Here is a 7,989-nt window from a genome sequence, read left to right on the forward strand (position 1 = left end):
GGATGTTGTAATGTGATCGTTCTTTTCTCAACGCAAGATTTAACTGAGTGTTCAAGGGAGACTTAAATCATACGAACAAGGGAGAGATTGAGTTTGTAAACATGTTCAAGGCCCATTTAAAGTGAGTATTACGTTCAATAAAATGTAATTGAAGGATATTTTAAAACATTTCAGCGCCAAGACAGAGAGTCCCATTTGGCTTTTTATTGTTCAGTTGTCAACTGCATGATGAAAAGCTAACCTTATTCTTCAGTAGCTTCCAAATGCTTGAAAAGAGGCACCCAAAATTGTTCTTTATCTTTTTGGGACATCACTCTTCCAGCTTTATCAACAGCTGTAGTAAACTAGTTTTTTAAATAATGGTGGAGGCATTTCGTAAGCACTTACTATATTTTGAACATTGTTCTTAACCCTGCGGTTGATATAAAGATACCCAGACACAATCCCTGACACACAAAGAACTCAGACTTTTATACCTCAGACAGTTATTGTGATGAGGGGACCGAGGTACAAAACAGTGAAGTGACTTTTACAAGGTCACACAGCAGGCAAGTAGTGCAGCCGGGACTGGAACTTGGGGCTACTGATTCTCAATTGTATGCTCTTTAATTCATTCTGCTACCTCCCCTGTTCAATATTGAGTATTATTATAGATTTTAATTTGTCTAATGCTACACATTTTTAAAGAAAATGTCAAAGCCCAGTGCTGATGTCTATCAGGAGCATTTATTGAGCACTTACTGCCTGCAAAGCATATCGCTAGGTCACAACAGTCAAAAGTATTAAAAATCAATGAAACCTATCATAAACTTGTTAAAGATTTATAGATGCCTTTAAGCTAAACACACTATAGTAACCCAACTTTCTGTGCTCTCCTGGCTACAGTTTAAGCTGAAGGAAATCCTTCTGACTACTGATAGCTGGTAAGAAGGACATGTGGTATAAATGTAAGTATTTCAAGACCTGAAAGGTTCTGACAAGGGGAGTGAAGTCTGTTTAGATGTAGCATATTCTGTTGAAAAGAACTTTCCAGGGCTGATGTTTGGTTAGTGCAGATAGAAGAGGCAAAACTGAGGTAAGTGGCCTGTACCACAACTCTACACCTTCAACTCAGTTGCTGTTGGAGTAGTTTTTATTTTGCTTCTAAAGAAAAATATCATCCTCCCTCTTCACATGGAGCTAAAGCTGTGTGTGGGCTAGACTGGGCCCTAAGATTGATTAGATCCCAAGCCTGTAAGGCTGAGTATGCCTCAATACCCAATCATATTATCTGGGCCCCTGGTACCCCATGACATTCCCCCGACACACCCCTTTCCTTTAGGAAATTGCAGGCCAGGAGGGTTTATGGCAGAGTTGCTGGGGAACTACTACTCGTAATAATTGTGGTATTTGCTAAGCACTTACTATGCCAGGCACTATGCTAACTAAGCACTGGGGTGAATACAAGCAAATCAGGTTGGACACAGTCCCTGTCCCACATAGGGCTCACGTTTTCAATACCCATTTTACAGATGAGGAAACTGAAGCCCAGAGAAGTGACTCCGCCCAAGGCCACACGGCAGACAAGTGGCAGGGCTGGAATTAGAACCCATGACCTGACTCAAAGGCTCGTGCTGTATCCGCTACGCCATGCTTCAAGGAAAGTAATTATCACATTCATGGTTGTCCCCAGGACTGCTGGGGCTACATCTGTTAGAGGTTTTGGGGAGCAGCTTCAGACTGCTCTGGGTTTCCTCAGCCGTGACTTGCCGAACCCACCGTAGAAGGGTTCAGATATCTGAGAGTATTTGCAAGATCCTAAAGCCCTCTCATCTATCTCTTTCCAGAACAGGCAAGAATTGGGAACCTTTGCCAAGCAAATCCTCCATCCTTTGGATCTGAGATGAGCACCCTGAACAGTAAGGAGCTCATTCGAGATTAAGCCAACCATTCTCCTCCCCAAGGCTGCCTGCAAGAAGTTCCGAGGGAATCTTTCCCTCAGTTTCCCAGGAAAGTTCTCTGGCCCCCAGGAACCACTTGGGCCCCTTTCAAAGACAGGCATTGAGGCTAGAACTCTCACTGGGTTTTTAAACAGACTGAAAGAATTTTTAATGGCTCAACTGGGTAGTAATTATAAAAGAATTCTCATCCAAAGAATGGCTTTCCCTTTTCTCTAATAAATTTCCTTTTCCAGGATCCCTTTGACTTTAGTGCAGGCATTCTGATGTGTTTCTTCTGGTCCATTCTCCTCTGTTTCTCTTGGGGCATACTAACGTCCATCTCCCCGTCTAGACTGTACACTCATTATAGTCAGGGAACATGTCTGCTAATTCTGTTGTCGAACTCTCCCAAACGCTTAGAAGAGTGCCCTGCACATAGTAAGTGCTCAATAAATACCATTGATTGGTGGAATGAGTTACCTTTTTCAGGTTCAGCCCATCCAGATTCTTCCCTCGGGATTTTCAGATGCCAGGATGAAATTGCTGCTCGGCCACACCATCATTTCTCCCACTGCTTCAGGAGCCCTTCTCCCCAGAGATCCTAGCCTCTGGTCCCCATCCTGGAAAAGCTTTTTCTCCTGCATCTCGCCCCTGGGGATCATTCATTCCCACTCAAAATAACTGAGAGGCTTCTTCACTCGAGTTTACTAGCCCCCCTCCTTTCGCTTTTTCAAATATATTCCTTTGATCAGCTGTGTTCAAGGTGGAGACTTCCGCCAAGTACCTGGTATCTAAGAAAATTAGGATGCCCTCTGAGGAGTGAGGGTGTTCAGGGGTGAGTTTCTGCTTGTTCTAGCAAGTTTTTCTCTGCTTCCAATGTTTGTGGGTCAGTTTCCCAAGCCTCATGTGCGGGAGCATCTCATAGCTAGCAGCCTCTGGCTTGACCTTGGCTTTCTCTGGTCTGTTTCAATAACCAGTGCCAGTCATCAGGTTGGGCATAGGTGAAGATCAGGAAAAAACAAGTTCTACATTTATTCAGCCTGAGAGCTCCATGTGGGTCACGGATGGTTCCAATTTGCTTATCTCCTATTTACCCCAGTTCTTAGTAAGTAAACTTGGTACATAGTTAATGCTTAACACCTACCACAATCATAATTATCGTTACTGTTATATTGCCTGCCATTGCTTTACTTGGACTACACCGGTGTTTAAAACTCTTCAAGGGGGTAAGAGCACAGCAGCCATTTGCTAATCCAGTCCTCCCCCAGCTCCAAAAGAATTGCTTATGGATTTCAAGCATGTGAAGCTTTAGTCTTTTAATGGATGGCCCAGGTTTATTGAAGCTTGCCATACTTCAGTATTCAAATTGTATGCATAAAATGCATGACTCAAATTGTTCTAATAAACTGAAAAAAGGTAGTTTTAAGAGGGGCTCCCCGTCCACCTTGAGCTCTTCTGTAGATATTGACTTAGCATTCCCTGTTATTTAAGTATTTAGTCATCTACAGTTACTTTTCTGTTCTTTTTTTATGGTATTTGTTAATAATAATGTTGGTATTTGTTAAGCGCTTATTATGTGCAGAGCACTGTTAAAAGCGCTGGGGTAGATACAGGGTAATCAAGTTGTCCCACGTAAGACTCAAAGTCTTAATCCCCATTTTACAGATGAGGTCACTGAGGCACCGAAAAGTTAAGTGACTTGCCCAAAGTCACACAGCTGATAAGTGACGGAGCCGGGATTAGAATCCATGACCTCTGACTCCTAAACCCGTGCTCTTTCCACTGAGCCATTCTGCTTGTTAAGTGCTATGTGCCAGGCACTGTACTAAACACTGGAGTAGGCACAAGCTAATCAGGTTGGACACAGTCCTCGCCCCACATGGGGCTCCCAATCTTAATCCCCGTTTTACAGATGAGGAAACTGAGACACAGAGAAGTGAGGTGACTTGACCAAAGTCACACAGCAGACCAGTGGAAGAGCTGGGATTAGAACCCAGGTCCTTCTGACCCCCAGGTCCATGCTCTACCCCCTAGGCCCACTCTGCCACGTGGGAGACGCCCACGTCTCCCCCATCCTAAAAAAACCCGCTCTTGACCCCACTTCCCCCTCCAGTTATCGTCCTATCTCCCTACTACCCTTCCTTCCAAAATCTTAGAACGAGTCGTCTACAATCGATGCCTAGAATTCCTTAACTCCCATTCTCTCCTAGACCCCCTCCAATCTGGCTTCCGTCCCCTCCACTCTACCGAGACTGCTCTCTCTAAGGTCACCCATGACCTCCTTCTTGCCAAATCCAATGGCTCCTACTCCATTCTGATCCTCCTTGACCTCTCTGCTGCCTTTGACACTGTCGACCATCCCCTCCTCCTCCGTACCTTATCTCACCTTGGCTTCACGGACTCTGTCCTCTCCTGGTTCTCCTCTTACCTCTCTGGCCGATCATTCTCGGTCTCCTACGCTGGAGCCTCCTCCCCCTCCCATCCTTTAACTGTTGGAGTTCCTCAAGGGTCAGTTCTTGGCCCTCTTCTGTTCTCCATTTACACTCACTCCCTCGGTGAACTCATCCGCTCTCACGGCTTTGACTACCATCTCTACGCAGATGACACGCAGATCTACATCTCCGCCCCTGTCCTCTCCCCCTCCCTTCAGGCTCGCATCTCCTCCTGCCTCCGGGACGTCTCCACCTGGATGTCTGCCCGCCACCTAAAACTCAACATGAGCAAGACTGAGCTCCTCATCTTCCCTCCCAAGCCCGGTCCGCTCCCAGACTTCTCCATCACCGTGGATGGCACGACCATCCTTCCCGTCCCGCAGGCCCGCAATCTCGGTGTCATCCTTGACTCGTCCCTCTCGTTCACCCCACACATCCTATCCGTTACCAAGACCTGCCGGTTTCACCTCTACAATATCGCCAAGATCCGCCCTTTCCTCTCCACCCAAACGGCTACCTTACTATTACGGGCTCTCGTTATATCCCGGCTAGACTACTGTGTCAGCCTTCTCTCTGACCTCCCTTCCTCCTCTCTCGCCCCGCTCCGGTCTATTCTTCACTCCGCTGCCCGGCTCATCTTCCTGCAGAAACGATCTGGGCATGTCACTCCCCTTCTTAAACAACTCCAGTGGTTGCCTATCGACCTCCGCTCCAAACAAAAACTCCTCACTCTAGGCTTCAAGGCTCTCCATCACCTTGCCCCTTCCTACCTCTCCTCCCTTCTCTCTTTCTACCGCCCACCCCGCACGCTCCGCTCCTCTGCCGCCCACCTCCTCGCCGTCCCTCGGTCTCGCCTATCCCGCCGTCGACCCCTGGGTCACGTCCTCCCGCGGTCCTGGAACGCCCTCCCTCCTCACCTCCGCCAAACTGATTCTCTTTCCCTCTTCAAAACCTTACTTAAAAATCACCTCCTCCAAGAGGCCTTCCCAGACTGAGCTCCTCTTCCCCCTCTACTCCCTCTGCCATCCCCCCTTTACCTCTCCGCAGCTAAAGCCTCATTTTCCCCTTTTCCCTCTGCTCCTCCACCTCTCCCTTCCCATCCCCACAGCACTGTACCCGTCCGCTCAACTGTATATATTTTCGTTACCCTATTTATTTTGTTAATGAATTGTACATCGCCTTGATTCTATTTAGTTGCCATTGTTTTTACGAGATGTTCTTCCCCTTGACGCTGTTTAGTGCCATTGTTCTCGTCTGTCCGTCTCCCCCGATTAGACTGTAAGCCCGTCAAACGGCAGGGACTGTCTCTATCTGTTGCCGACTTGTTCATCCCAAGCGCTTAGTACAGTGCTCTGCACATAGTAAGCGCTCAATAAATACTATTGAATGAATGCTTCTTATCCTCTAGACTGTGAGCCCATTATGAGCAGCCACTGTGTCTGTCTGTTGTTCATTCAGTTATATTTATTGAGGGCTTACAGTATACAATACATTTATTGTATGCATACAGTAAGCCCTCAATAAATTCGACTGACAATTTATTTTGGGTCTGTTTCCCCTGCTATACTGTAAGCTCCTTGAGGGTAAGGTTCAGATCTTCTAGCTCTATTGTACTCAGAAGGCACTCCGTAAATACTATTGATGGATTGTTAAGAACTCCAAAGATCTAGCAACAACACTGAGCTGAGCAGAAGTAGTAAGTGGTAAGTTACAGTTGAAGATAAAAGTCATAAGGGCCACTGGTGCCCTGCTACTGTTTCCTCTTTTCACAGGCTCCTGGTAACAACTGCCTATCGATTCTGAGCGAGAGGAACTTGGGAAAGCCAGCGATGTCTTTTCAATTTGTGACTGGCTTCCCTGCTCGGTGTGTACTGCCGCTTCTGCCTTTTTGAATGGTATCTGTAAAGTGCTTACTGTGTACCGGGCACTCTGCTAAGCGCTGGGGTAGATACAAGCTAATCAGGTTGAATACAGTCCATGTCCCATATGGGGCTCACAGCCTTAATTCCCACGTTACGGATGAAGTAACTGAGGCACAGAGAAGTTAAGTGACTCGCTCAGGGCCGCGCAGCAGGCAAGTGGTGGATGCGGGATTATTCATTCATTCAATCGAATTTATTGAGCGTTTACTGTGTGCAGAGGTCTCTACTAAGCGCTTGGAAAGTACAATTCGGCAACAGAGACAATCCCTACCCAACAACAGGCTTACAGTCTAGAAGCGGCAGATAGAAAACAAAACAAGTAGACAGGAGATAGCATCAAATTAGAATTATAGCTATATATAAAAAGGATATATGTGTGTATATGTATAGGATATATACAAGTATGAGGATTAGAACCCATGACCTTCAGACTCCCAGGCCCGTGCTCTATCCATGATGCCAGGCTAATTATTATTATTAATAACAATAATAATAATAATGCTGGTATTTGTTAAACACTTACTATTTGCCAGGCACTGTTCTAAGCGCTGGGGTAGATACAAGGTAAAGAGGTTGTCCCACGTGGGTTTTACCGACTTAATCCCCATTTTACAGAGGAGGTAACTGAGGCACAGAGGAGTTAAGTGACTTGGCCAAAGTCACACAGCTGATAAGGGGCAGAGCCGGGATTAGAACCCACAACCTCTGACTCCCAAACCGGCGCTCTTTCCACTAAGCCATGTGCTTATTATTATTATTATTATTACTGTTGTTGTTGTTTTGCTTTCTGTCTCCCCCTTCTAGACCGTGAGCCTGTTGTTGGACAGGGATCGTCCCTATCCATTGCCGAATTATACATTCCAAGCGCTTAGTACAGTGCTCTGCACATAGTGAGTCCTCAAGTAAGTTCGATTTAATGAATTCATTCATTCATAGAGCCCGGGCTTGGGACTCAGAGGTCGAGGGTTCTAATCCCAACTCTGCCATTTAGCAGCTGTGTGACTTTGGGCAAATCACTTCACTTCTCTGGGCCTCAGTGACCTCCTCTGTAAAATGGGGATGGAGATCAGGAGCCCCACCTGAGACAACCTGATGACCTTGCATCTCCCCCAGTGATTGTAAGCGCTTCACAAATGCCATTATCAGAAGCAGTGTGGCGCAGCGGAAAGAGCCCGGGCTTGGGAGTCAGAGACCGTTGGGTTTGAATCCCGGCTCTGCCACTTGTCAGCTGGGTGACTGTGGGCAAGTCTCTTCACTTCTCTGGGCCTCTGACCTCATCCGTCAAATGGGGCTGAAGACTGTGAGCCCCACGGGGGACAACCTGATTACCCTGTATAAAAATAATAATAATGTTGGTGTTTGTTAAGCGCTTACTGGGTGCAGAGCACTGTTCTAAGCGCTGGGGGAGAGACAGGGTAATGAGGTTGTTCCACGTGAGGCTCCCAGTCTTCATCCCCATTTTACATATGAGGTCACTGAGGCACAGAGGATAATAATAATGTTGGTATTTGTTAAGTGCTTACTATGTGCAGAGCACTATTCTAAGCACTGGGGTAGACACAGGGGAATCAGGTTGTCCCATGTGGGGCTCACAGTCTTAATCCCCATTTTAATAATAATAATAATAATAAAAATAATGTTGGTATTTGTTAAGTGCTTACTATGTGCTGAACACTGTTCTAAGCGCTGGGGTAGATACAGGGTCATCAGGTTGTC

Source organism: Ornithorhynchus anatinus, chromosome 5 (genome assembly GCF_004115215.2).
Source record: "Ornithorhynchus anatinus isolate Pmale09 chromosome 5, mOrnAna1.pri.v4, whole genome shotgun sequence".
NCBI lineage: Eukaryota > Metazoa > Chordata > Mammalia > Monotremata > Ornithorhynchidae > Ornithorhynchus > Ornithorhynchus anatinus.